Below are 13,932 nucleotides of genomic sequence, written 5' to 3' on the forward strand. Positions count from 1 at the left end.
TTAATGGTAGGTCAAGTTCAATTAGACAAATTATTAACAGGAACTGGCCCATTCTGATGGCATTGGATGAACTAAAAACTATATTGGGCACCAAGCCACATTTTACATATAAAAATATGAGGACGATTAAAAGTTTACTCTGTTATAAAGATTTTATAGACCCTGTTATACACAATTGGCTGCTAAAACTGGTACTTTTCCATGTTTTAACTGTGTTGCCTGTGCTTACATCTTAGGGAATGGTAGTGATATTTTCACTCATCCTGCTAATGGACAAGTATTTAATTTTAAAATTACAGCTACTTGTAACACCACTTTTGTGGTTTATTTGGCTACCTGCATCTCATGCAGTTAATTTTACGTGGGAAAAACAATACGTAAGCTTAAGGAACGTGTTATAGACCATAATTCTGAAATTAGGAGAAATTGTGACAATAATGCACTATGTAAACATATTAAAACTTGTGGTGAAACACATACATTTAAGTTTAGAGTGATTGATGCTCTATGTCCAAATGAAAGAGGTGGTGATGTCAACAACCACCTTGAGCTCAAAGAATTTGAATGGATATTGAGATTAGCTGCTGACATTCATCCTGGTTTAAATAGCACTGTCAGTTTAAAACCTGTGTTAGTTAAGCTACGTAATATTGTAAAGTAAATATTTTATACTGTGTATCTACACATCTTTTAATATATTTATATGTATATGTCTTTAATTTTTAATTTGTTTTCTGTCACATGATTTCATTTGGCTGCTGGTCATGTGATTTTAGACCTGTATTTAAGCTTCTAGAGTTTAGTGTTTGAATGTATTAGTATTGAAGAAGGGTTACGCCCGAAAGCTCTGCTTTTTATTAAACTGGTTTTCTCTGCAAGTTTTCTCTTTTGAGTTCGTGTTTTGCAGATAATCTATTTTTACTCATGAAAAATTGGAAAACTACACCCAAAAAGCTTGAAAGAGCATTATCCACATCTGTAGCGGAGAAGCAGCAAATGACATCTGAGGTATTACAGTCTTATTAAGTTCTGAGCCATTATGGATAAAGGGAGGAGCGCGAATGCCATATCCAAGGAAGTATTTATTGAGGAATGAATGAAAATGACAACACCAAATTAAAGAAAATACCCTCAAGAAGTAAGAGGGAATGTGCACAACAGAGCAAAAATCTCTCATAAGTCAAAACAAGCAAATCAGGGAATCAATCAAGTCAGCCAGCCAGAAGATATAGCAAATCTGCTGGCTGATAAATTCAGCTCGGATTTCCCCACTCCATCACCCAGAGCTATCCTAAAAGAAATATCCTCAACCTCTCCCCCACCAATTATCACCAAAGAACAAGTTTCAAACTCATGCAATAGAGAAAATTCTGTAGGCTATGGAAGAAAGACTGCAGATCAGTATTAACAGGCTCAAGTAAGTAATCAACAAAGGCTACTATGGACCTATCTGCATATTAGCTTATGCACTCAGTAATGGATGACCATTTCATTCAGAAAAATTGTGAATAGCAGAGGCCCTAGCACAAAGTTTTGGGGTACTCAAATATTTAAAAAAAGAAAAGGGACAGATGGTCAGAGTCTGATTAGACAGACAGTCTGGGAACCATATAGATGGACTTGTTCTAAAACCTAGACTACCCACCACCTTTAACAGCCTTTAATGGCAGAAGAGGTTTATGAAAATGGTGCCTGTATATCTCTACTTTTGTCCAGATGACAGTGTACCTCTCACCTATCCTGATTTTCACAGAATGTCCCATCTTTTGCTTCATATTTTTGATCTGTTCCTCATAAAATGTGTGTTCTTCTGGCAAATCAGTGAGGATCGAATCACTAAATAATGAGTTATTTTAGTTTCAGACATCATATTTTTCAGAAAAATGCATGCTAATGTAAAGCTTGTTCTAGCAACTTTCTAAGTGTTTAAGAGGAATATTTAAAAACTGTCACTATATTTTGGCCTCCCACCCCATTATATTTGGGGTTGCACAGATTAGTCATACTAAGAGGCTGAGTGGTATGCTCAACTAGGTGAAAGAAGGTGGTGGAAGTCCCATAATGTGGTCTAAAATCATGTGCAACTACTTGACAGCTGACAGGGCAGCCTAAGCAAATATTTCTCCGATATCTTTGAGACAGAAATAGCAACCCTATTGATCTGTAATTATTTAGTAGCTATCCTTAGGAATTCTTGGGGACAGACTACAAGTTTAGCTTTTTCAAGTATTTGATTACTTGAACAAATAAACCATTTGGATGCAGAAAGTACAACTGTGTTTTCTTACCATAAATGTAGATGCTCAAGCATCTTCATTGTTGCAGTAATAACTTCTTGAGATTTTCTGCTATGGAAGCCCTTGGCTGGCCTGAATGCCAAACACTTTAATCCTCTTCTCTCCTCTTGGTCTAGCACACGCCCTCCCTCTGACATCAGGACATCAGGGTGTAAGGGTCAGTGATCTGCATTACATTTTCAGGTCTTTCTTGCCCCATCAAGACTGGAGCCTGCACTCTAAGCCCTAGGTCAGGAGCATCAAAGGACCTCACTGTCCCCAGAAGGGAATGGTTTGGTGGACCTGACAGAAGAGAAACACTAAATGCGGAGGGGATGTACAAAGGAGGAAAGAGGGTAGGGATGTCCACCCCAACTCAAAGCTAAATCAGAAGGGAAGGAGGGATGAGAAAGACAACTGTAACAGTAAAGACACTTGAACATCTACATTTATGGTAAGTAGACATAACTGTACTATATACATCATGTTTCAGTGTTGCAGTAATAACTCCTTGGGAAGACTCTTAAAGATAAATTGATGAGTGCAAGGTGACCTGAAACTAGAAGAAAGGAAGTGAGACCTACTGTGGCTTTGGAGGAAGACAACAGGTTGTACTGATTAGTAAAGGAGTGGACTGATGACCAGGTGGCTGCCTCCAGTATTTCTCTGATGGGAATTCCCCTGTTGAAAGCAGACATGGTGGCAAAGGTTCTGGTAGAATGAGTTCTACTGAGGAGTGGCACCTCCTTATTATGGTACCTGTAACAGTTGAAGATCCATTTAGAAATGATTTGCTTGCTAACAGGTTTATCTAAATTATTAGGTGCCAAGGCCACAAAAACTGATCTGATTTTCTGAAATTTTTAGCTCTGTTTAGGTATATATGAGCTGCCTACAAACATATAGGGAATACAAAATTCTTAATCCTGTCTTCTTAGGGTTTTGGAAAGAAGACTTCAGTAACCAGTTTGGGCAAAAAAGTGAGATTATCGGCAACATCAGTGACAAAATCACCATTAAGGAAGCACTCAGTGTTGAAGGCATTGACCTGGACAGCCTAAGGGTGAAGCCACAAGAATTAGCATAAAGACAGGCCTTAAATGCTTGACCCTGAAAAACAGGGATCAATAACACCATCAAAAATGTTGAGATTGGGGGCTTGAATGCCAAACCAGCTGAAATTGGCAGCAGACTTGAAAATGTCTGCTAAACATCTAGCTCCCCTCTATGTATTGGTCCTGCCATCCTACGAGTGAGCAATGACTATTGTCAGCCATCATCCCTACAACCAGCATTTTTGTTTTCACTTAAATCTTAGTACCCTCCTAGGTGCTCAGTTAGCATACGCTAGAGGTTTGGGCATGCAATGTATATGTTACACAATGGACTGCTCCTGAATTCCACAAGGGGCCTAAACCAGTATGACTGTCTTGCCTCCCTACCAAGACATGTGCACACAGTCTCTGTGCACACAGTCTCTCTGGTCTCCACCAAGGATATCATACCTGCTGGTAAGTCAAGTTTCCAAAGCAAACTCTAACCTATCACTCCCCCTCAGAATGAGCATACCCATCCATGCATCAAGCATTGTAACTGAAAATCAAATTAAGGTCATTATCCATATACACCATCTGTGCAAGCATTGTGACCTTGGCAAAGATAGAGCTGAGATCAAACCTGATTATCTGACCCTGACACATCTGGCCATGAAGATTCCCAACATCAAAAATATTACCATCAAAGTCATCAGCATCAATGGCTTGTCAGTGTGGAGACCATTAAACTCAAAGGCAGTGGCCACAAATCTAGAACCACAACGAGTGTTGACACATTTGTCTAGGTCAGTGCCTGAAAGGTACTGACTTGCCTCAATGAAACAGATGCAGAAACACTGACTAGTGAGTAGGGCTAAAAATAAAAGGAAGAAAATGAGGTTAAGCACTTCTGTTCACCCAAGTAACAGAGAGAGGAGAGGGAAGTGGCCAGATACATTTCCTGCTGCAGCTTCAAAGAATCTCTCAACACCCTCCTACAGCCAATGTAAACCATAATATAAGTGACTACATAGAGACTTAAAGGATATGGTAGATGATGGTCTGGGCCATAAAGCATTTCTTACCTCAGCATCAGACAGAGGAATCTCTACTTGCTCTCTTGTGTACTTACCCTCGAAGCTCTGCCCTTTTTTGGTAGGTGTAGGTAGCCTTTTAAGAGGTAGCAGTCCTGACTTACCTGTGTTTGCAAATTTTCTCACAGTTTCAGGCCTTTTCTTCCTGTTTAACTTTGGACAAGCCAAAAGACTTGGCATCAGACATACAGGAGTCACTTTCTCGTGCACTTACCCTAAAAGGTCAGCCCTAGTTCTGCCTCATCCTTAGGAAAAATCTTTTTTAGAAGTATCAGTCCTGTCTTTTTCTGTCTGAACATTTTCTCTCTGTTTCTAGCCTTATCTTTTTGTTTAGTTTTGTACAAGTGAAGAGACTCAGGCACAGACATTGGGTAGAAGTAGCCAGTCCCAAGAGTGAAGCACTACTTAGGGTAATGAAGAGCTGCCTTTACAATCCTTCAAAATTAGAGCACAAACTGACACTAGTAGAAGACTATCAGTTTAATCAATTAATAAAATGTGTAAACTCATCCATTCTAATAATATAAAACTTCATAAGACAAGTATACAATTAGAAACATTCTCATTTAAACAATATTCAATTACATCACTTGCAGAAACAAAAACATCTGGTTAAAATCCATCCGGTCAAGAAATACACATTCAGAACATTACCAAATCAATAAATTAATGGTTTATTTTTAAATAACAGCTGATGTTAATGTACCATTTAGTTCAGGTGTTTAAAGGTATTAAAATTGATTTGCAGATCTTTCTAACAAAGAATTAATGTCCCTCCCTCTGATTTCAAATGTCTTGAAATGGAAACATTGTTGGCTTTATATATTACAGGACACCCAGACTGTTCTCATTTTTACATCCCTGTTGTGCTCCCCATCCTCTCATTCAATGCCTGCACAATTTTTCCAAAAATAAGTCACGTGGTACACTGGACACGATATACCACCTACTTAGCTTCACTGGTGTACCTGCCTAAAGATTAAACTGACTTTCCAAAAAAAGGTTGAAAACTTATGAACCTGAGACCACATCCTTGTACTGAAAGTATCCAAAACAGGGATAAGTGTCGTTATCTTTGCTTCTTGTGGAAAAACTGCATTTCTCCTCCAATAATTCCTTCAAATTTGATGATCTTCTACTAAGAAAAAGAGATTACTGCCTGCAGTTTTTTTAAGTACCTAATTACTTCTCATCACATGCCATTTGTTTCTAAGTGCTTCACTTTACTGGCATTATTCATATAAATAATTGAAAAAAAAGAGTGTCATTAAATTTCTTTTTACCATATGATGCCAGTAAGCCCACCTTCAATAAGTTCACTTTTGCCTGACTCAGTTCAGGATATCTTCAAAAAGTACAGTTGTCTAAAATCTTACCATAACAGTAGATGTCCTTCTCATCACTACTGCAGTATTCCTTACAATAAGGAGACCCCCTGCTAAGGGCAGCCCAATGTCTGGGGTGTATACCAAAGCCTTTTGGTTACTAAGAGTATGCCATACTTCACACTTATGCTCCCTGTGCATGGAGTACAGCATAACAGTGACATCCGGACATACCATCCTTAGAACTAAGAGCCCCAGAAGGAACACCAGTCCAAGGATTAGAGAGGTAACAAGCACACCCAGAAAAGAACCAGGGGGAGGAGGGAGGGAGTGAATACTGCAACAGTGAAGAGAAGGACATCTACTGTTATGGTAAGATTTTGCACAACTGTACTATGTCCTTCCATTTCAATTTTGCAGTATTCCTTACAATAGGAAATGTGCAAAAGCTCAGGAAGAAGAGTAGAAGGAGGAAGGACCAGAAGAGCTCTCTAGGAACCCATGAAGAATGGCCCTAGCAAAACCAGCTCTAGCCCTGGATATCACATCCAACTTATAGTGCTTGGTAAAATATGCAGAAAAGTCCAAGTAGCTGCCTCAAGAACAGAATTAGTGTCTAAACCTTTGAAAAAAAGCACCAGAAGAAGCTACATCCCTAGTAGAATGAGCCTTAACAGAAGAAGGAAGCCTCTTTCCATGAAAAAATAACAAAAATAATGGCTTTAGATATCCAAGAAGAAATGGTTTGCTTGGAAACAGACAGAACTAAAGACCTAGGATGAAAAGAAACAAAAAGCAATTTAGATTTATGAAAAGCTTTAGTCTTATCCAAATAAATGGCTTTAGATCTCCAACAGGAAATAGTTCACTTGGAAACAGCCAATCATAAAGATCTAGGATGAAAGGAAGCTAAAAGCTGATCAGATTTGTGAAAAGCTTTAGTCTTATCCAAATAAAATCTGAGTTGTCTATGCACATCCAAAGTGTGCAAAACCTTCTCACTAGCAGATTGTGGAGAAGGGAAAAAGCTGGGCAAATGAATAGACTGATTAAGAGACAACTCATTCAACACCTTGGGCATAAAAGAAGGATTACTACAAAGGGACACCCTGTCCTTATGGAAAACTAAAAAAGGAGTAGCAGTCATAAAGGCTTGAAGCTCAGACACCAGTCTGGTAGAAGTAAGGGCCAACAGAATAAGTTTTCCAAGAACAATTCTGCAAGGAAGTTGAAGCTGCTGGCTCAGAAGGAGCCTGTGTCAATTTTTTTCCAAAGTAAAAGTAAGGTTCTAGGAAGGTGGGACAGGCTTCTTGGGAGGTTTAATATGAAGGGTGTCTAGAGGCAAAAGGGGTACTACAGGCAGGCAAGCAGAAACAGATGACAAGTGGGCCTTAACAGAAGAATATGTCAATCCAGCTTTGAGCAGTTCACACAGATAAGAGAACCAAAGGAACATCTAAAGAAAGTGGATCCAGGTTACAAGAAAGACACCAAACAGAAAACTTCTTCCATTTGGATAAGTGTGATTCCCTTGTAGTGGGTTTTCTCACCTCCTGCAGGACCCAAAGCACATCCTCAGGAAAAAGGTGTCTATACGCAATCAAAATTCTATCACCAACAGTGTCACTGAAGAGTGGACTGGGGGGGGGGGTGGATGAGAGATCCCTTGTCTTGTGTCACTAGGTCCACCCGGTGAGGTAACTTGTGGTGATTGCCCTTGGCTAAATGCAGAAGAAGAGGGAACCAATACTGTCTAGGCCAAAAAAGAGTCAACAGCAAGATTGTGGGAGCATCCTACTTTATCTTGAACAGAACTTTTGGAATGAGAGGATGGGAAAGAAGGCATATAGAAACATCCCCTTGCAGGAAAAAGAGGGCATCCACCTTCCAGGCAAGAGGACACGGGGCTCTGGCACAAAAAAAATGAAGTTGTCTGTTCAGGGGGGAGGCAAATAGGTTTACTTGAGGAGCACCCCACAGGTGGACATGTCCAGAAACTCATCCCTGTGAAGCATCCACTCATGGGATTGTGATAAGGACCTGCTCAGAGAGTCTGCCACAATATTCTGACCTGAAGGAATGTAAACTGCCTGAAGCATCACTTGATACTGGATAGCTAGCTCCCACACTTGAAATGCTAACCTGCAAATGAGATAACATCTTGTCTCCCCCCCCCCCACACACACTTGTTGATATATCACATCGCTGTGATATTGTCTGTAAGTACCTAGAGGAGCCATGGAGTGAAAAGAGGATGAAATGCTTAAAGAGCCAAAAGAAGAGCTGTCATCTCTGACATTGATGTGGTCTTTCTTTTGCTTAAAACGAGCAGAGGCCCTGCACTTTCAGACAGCCAAATGAAGTCCCCCCCCCCCCCATCCCATGTATAAAGTGACTGTGAACAGCTCCTGAGAGGGAAGTGGAGGTTGAAAAAGAAGCCCTGGATTGATCGACAACTGCCAAATCCACCACTGAAATTCCAGCTTGAGACATGGAAGAAGAGGGAATAGGAAATTTAGAGGATTAGTGCTGAAGCCAAACTGATTTTAGAAACCACTGAAGCTTTCTCATTTGGGGTTTGGCTAGAGAGAGCATAGGAATGGTGGAGGCCATGAAACCCAGAGCTCTCAAAAATTTCCTGGCTGTGACTGAGGCCAGAGAAAGAAGGGACTGAAAGAAGGCAATGAGAGTTAAGGCCTTGGGAGGAGGCAGGAATGCCAGCACTGGAACACTCTGGATCCTGCAACGCAGAAAAACATGATCCTATAAAGAAGTCAGGAAGGACTTTTGGAAATTTCAAGTGAACCACAGGCTTTGCAGGACAGAAATGGCAAAGTGAAGATGCTGCAGTAGAATCTCTGGAGAGAAGGCTTGAAAAAGCAGGTCATCTAGTTAGGGAAAGACCTGTAACCCCCTTAGCCTGCAAAAAGCAATCACAGGAGCGAGGCATTTGGGGAATACCCTTAGGACAGTACAAAGGCCAAAGGACAAAGCAAAGAACTGAAAATGCCAAGAAGCAAAAGAGAAATGTAAAAAAATTCCTCAAAAGGGGAAAGATAGAGATATGAAGATAAGCATTCTTGAGGTCCAGAGAAATTAGAAAAGCCTGAGAAAACAACAAGGGACCTTCAAAAAGGTGTTAGGTTAGAGAAATCCAGAATGGGTCTCCAAGTGCCCTCTTTCTTGGGGACCAAGAACATTCTGGAATAAAACCCCTCCCCCTTTGAGAAACTAACTTCCTGACTACTTCCCTGAGTCAAGAGACCCTGAAACAACTGTGGAAAAAGGCCAACTGTTCCTGAGGGGGCTGATGAATGCCCATGAAAGGGGGAAGAGATTTCCAGACCATGTAGTACCCTTGGCGAATGATGGAAAGAACCCAGGAATCTTGAGTAATCTTTAACCAAGCAGGATGGGAAAGCGAAAGGGAAAGTCAAAGAGAAAGACGGCTGTGGCTGAGTAGAGCAGGACAGTCAGACAGCACCTGGTTTGTCAGTAAAAGGAGATTTCTGAACTACTAGAGTCTGGGTAGCCTTAGCAAGTGGAGCTCTTCTACCACCTGTCTTATGTTTGGGAGAGGACAAGACTGCATATGAACAAAAGCTGGCTTATTATGGTATTTCTTTTGGAATGTAGGTACAGGAGAAACAAAAATATGTTTTAGATCCTATAAGGCCTTACTCTTTTCTTGTAGGGACTTAAACAATTCTGCAGCAGCACCAAGTAAATGCTTGTAATCCAGAGGAGCAATTTATTTATTTCATTTATTTTACATTTGTTGACCGGGATAGTCCAACTGGATCAATGTCCATTTTCAATGGAGGCCCGGGGAGATAAGCTCCAAAAGCATACAATACATTAACTAACTAATAAGACATAATTGCCTGTATGGTATTTCCAAAAATACATTAAATAACTATTAAGACAATTATTACATGAATGGAAATTACAAAAAATATGTAAGTAACAACAACTTAGTCTTAACATCATCAGGCAAAGGTTGAAGCTGAAGCTAGGAATATCTCATCAGCACAGAACCAAAAGCAGCATCTCTAGAAGAAGCTCTGCTGCATCATGCCAAAGAAACTCTGCTGTAAAATAACTGCATTTAGTAAAATGACAGGCCACCTGGGAAGAAGTCCCTAACAAAGAGAGAGCAGAAGTCTTCCCGTCAGATTGAGAAAGGTCAGAAATAACCTGACAGGCCTGAGATAGAAGAGCCAAAATATATCTTGTCATATTAATCTAATAATTGATAGCTCTAAAAACAAGGGTAGCTGAGGTGCACACCTTCTTAGCCAGTCTTTCCGTAGTTCTGCTGTCTTTATCATAAGGAAGCAACTTTGTAAGATGCCACAGACACCACAGAAGGGTCAGCAGAGGGGCACTTGTAAAGGAACTTGCAATCATCAGGCATGTTTATAAAACTTATCAAGCTTTTTGGGAGCAGGGAGGGGTAGGAATCAAGAGCCTAAGCTGCAGTAGAAAAGGCATCCAACAAGGCAGCCAGAACAGAAGGAACAGCAGAAGGCCTAGGAGATTCCATTTGCAGAAACATGTAATACCCCTTCTGAATCTCAGACACCTGGGCACCATCCCATTTGAAAAATTCCATCATACTGGAAATTGGGTCCCCAAGGAAAATCTCCTCAAAAGGAGAGTCAGGACTAGTGGACTCCTCTTCCTCAGAACCATAGTCTACGGTAAAAGTAAAACAGACCCAAAAACAAATCCAAGCAAAACAAATTTCTGGATCCAGAGACAACTGCTGCAGTACAACACACCAATTTTATTCACAAAGTTGTACACAAGGTTAGCGCTTTCGTCCACAAACTATAAAACCATGAACTTTTTCAAACCCTAGTCTAAGGTAGAAAGAATCTGAGAAGAATAGTCAAGGGATTCCTCCTCCTCCTCAGAGGAATCTTGCTCCCTAGGCCTCTTAAGAGGAGAAGATGACCAAGGGGAGATGTGACAGAAACCCCTTGAGGGTTCAAAGCCTTAAGGGCATTAAACAAACCTTGCGTGAAATTCTTAAACAAACCTTGCGTGAAATTCGGCCATTTACTCTGAGGGTCCTTAGGAGCAGGAAAAACATGTTTAGATTTTTTTTTCTTTAAAGGGACATCAGCCTTGTAAAATGTAGAAGGTTCAGACCCCATACGACACTCCATAATGGTATTTGGTACCTTTTCCCTCACCAAAATCTAAAGAACACCCCTAGGCCCTTCAGTAATCAGCAGCAGTTCCCCCTGAACATCCAAAGCAGATATCTGCAAGCCCTCCAAGAACGTGCATGAAGCTGGATCCAAGCCGGTCACTGAAGTGGTCACAACAGAGGAATCCAACAAAGGAGTTGGGCGATCTTCATGGCTTTCACTAGCCTCCAGAGAGACATCTGACAGAGGCAGCACAGCTGAAGAATCAGACCTAGTTTTCTTGGCCTTCTTCACAGATGGCTGACCTCAGACTGGAAGTTCCTTCCATGGAATCTTTTGCCAAAAGCTTAAGACATTGGTTTTCTAAGTATACGACTAAAGAGGATAGCTGACTACACAGAGTCTTTGGGACAAAAGCCTAGCAAATAAACCATGATGCGTGGTCATGGGAAGCATCTAGACAAAGTAAATACTGCTCGTGATGATCTTTATAAGGATTATGTCTCCTGCACTGGCATTTACCCCTTCTGAATAACATGAACCCCACAAGCAACAATAACAAAAAAAAAAAAAAAAGAGAAAGAGAGAAGAACAAAACCCCAACGGGGCACTTATTTGAAAATGCCTTGATGAACCAGCAAACAAAGCCAACAGTCAGAATGACAATCAAAGATGGCATTCAGACTGGTAGCAAAGAAATTCTGAGAATGGTACATCCAGATGTCACCTTTATGCCTTACACCACACTTGGGAATCATACAAGTGACATACAGTGTACCCTTAGCAACCTAAAGGCTTTGGTATACTGTCTGGACATTGGGCTGCCATTGGCAGGGGATCTCCCTATTGTAAAGAATACCACAACAATGAAATGGAAGGACATTTCTCCATGATGCAAGTGCCATGCTGCAAATTGTGTAAGCAGCAGTAAAGAAGTAAGCAGTGAACTGTTTGTGTATGTATACTGTGTTTTAGCCTAAAGTATGATGCCCCTGCATGCAGTCAAGCACAAGAAACAGAGAAAAAATTTATCAATAGCAGAAAAAAAGTAACAAGTCAACCACTGCACAAGCCCCCTCCCATGTCAGATCTGGCATGTCTCAGTGCTTCTACTAAAGAAGCAACCAAGAAATCATGAAAAGAGCACAAATAAGACTTGACATTCATTTTAATTTCATGGACAGTTCTGAGACCAAGGCAATGTTTAATACATAAATGTGCTGTAAATGAAACAGGAAAAAAACACATAGAAGTTATTTCCATACCTCTCAAACTCTTAGAGCAAGAAATCTGGACAAAGCCATGAATAAAAGTAGGACAACATTGTTATGGAAGAAGAGCAGGTATGAGAAACACTATTTTAGAAATGTATGACATCATGGAAAAGCATGGAACTGAATCTAGTCAGCTTTAGTAAAGACTCAGTTGATCACTGCCATTTAGACAAATCTTGTTTAGTCACAAAATGTGGCTTTAGTCTTCCTGTGATAGTGAAACTTCGGGGAGTACAGAAGTTTTCCCCTTACTCCCAAGCTTGTGCAATCTTAGACTTAATATTTGCAGTGACAGCAGGAGGTAGCAAAGTTACCTTGGATACTGATTTTTTTGACAGCCTGCAGCCTGGTTTTGAGGGACAAAGTATTGTGGAATGATGCTTTTGGCTGTCATTAACAGCCACAAATGTGAAAAAAAAAGTCATGACCATGTATAAAAGCTATGACTACAACACTTTGACCAATTGCAATTCTGTGAAACATCTTTTGTGTAATACAATTAAATAACACAGCCTGCAAAAACATTGTAAAACCTATTATGCAAATAATACAAAATGCTTTTCTCACACCCACAGCTCTGTATGTGTGGTAGGCTATAAACCTGCTGTATTTTATAATCAACCCCAATGTTTCCAAACCTTACAAAAAGGGAATTATACAATGACCCCCCCCCCTCAATTAATATTCCAAAACCTGCATGCTGATTGGTCAGTGTGCACGTTGTAAATCAAAGACTTATACTAATGGGAAAATGTCCGGTCACCCAGACTTTTTCCATTAGTATAAGTCTTTTTTTTTTGGACAGCAACGGAGAACGGAAGAGCTCCGTTGCTGTTATCTCACTATGTTAAATGAGTTTAACATAGCGAGATATCTTAAAAAAAAAAGCAACAGAGGTCTTCCTTTCTCCATTGCTTTTTTTAAAGCTGTCTCGCTATGTTAAACTCGTCTAGTGGTAGATCTTTTTCTTAGTCATTTTTTAGTTAGTTTTTAATTAATAAAGTTTTGGATTAGTTGATTAGCCTATACAAAGTGTTAATAAACTGGTCTTAGATTGTAATTTGTCTCTAGCTTTTCAGTTTCAGTTTTACTGTTTACGCTATGGTGTTAAGTGGGAAGGGGGACTTTGCTAAAGGAATGATTTTAATGCCTTTACTGAAACACCCTCTGTAACTACTCCCTTTCTCCAAACACCCTGAATATATATAAATAAGGAATGTTTTTGATGCTTTTCATTATATCAACTAGGATCGCTTGTTTGTGTGCTTCAATAAAGGATATTCCATTTTTAACTCAACTGTGGACTACCTACTATTTTCTATTTGATTATTTTGTAGCACGTATTTTACAGTTATATTATACAGTTCGAATTTTATCAAGTGAACTAAGTACATAACATAATTCAAGAAGTGAACATCACACCTCCACACTCGGAAGTTTTTTCTTGGTTTGAAATATTTTACTTACTAGTAAAACCTAAAAACTTGAATACTTCCTATTTTTCCCAGACCAGCAAAGACTAGCACTGATGAATCTCTGATTGTTCAATACACAAGACTTGGTGGAATGTGTTTTGCTGCTGTATAAAACACAGTTTAATAACAATGTGGCTCCCAAACATTTCACACAAAATGTAAACTGCATATACATTCCTTTGGAGAGCCTTGTGAATTTAATAGAAGCTATTTATCAGGGGCATGTCAACTTTTTTGCACTGCTGAAGAAATGTCAATGGCACTGCAATACCATAGGTGAACTTGTTCACTGAAT

General features: G+C 39.9%; 1 protein-coding gene across 1 annotated transcript in view; it reads right to left on the bottom strand.

Annotated features, from left to right (window-relative positions):
• The window catches only part of LOC122802170 (X-linked retinitis pigmentosa GTPase regulator-like), a gene marked incomplete at its 5' end in the record, with an annotated part of 1,226,514 nt that overhangs the window by 486,909 nt on the left and 725,673 nt on the right, over positions 1–13,932 (bottom strand). The gene's annotated exons all lie outside the window — the stretch shown is intronic.

Source organism: Protopterus annectens, chromosome 5.part0, assembly GCF_019279795.1.
Source record: "Protopterus annectens isolate FY-2018-M chromosome 5.part0, PAN1.0, whole genome shotgun sequence".
NCBI lineage: Eukaryota > Metazoa > Chordata > Ceratodontiformes > Protopteridae > Protopterus > Protopterus annectens.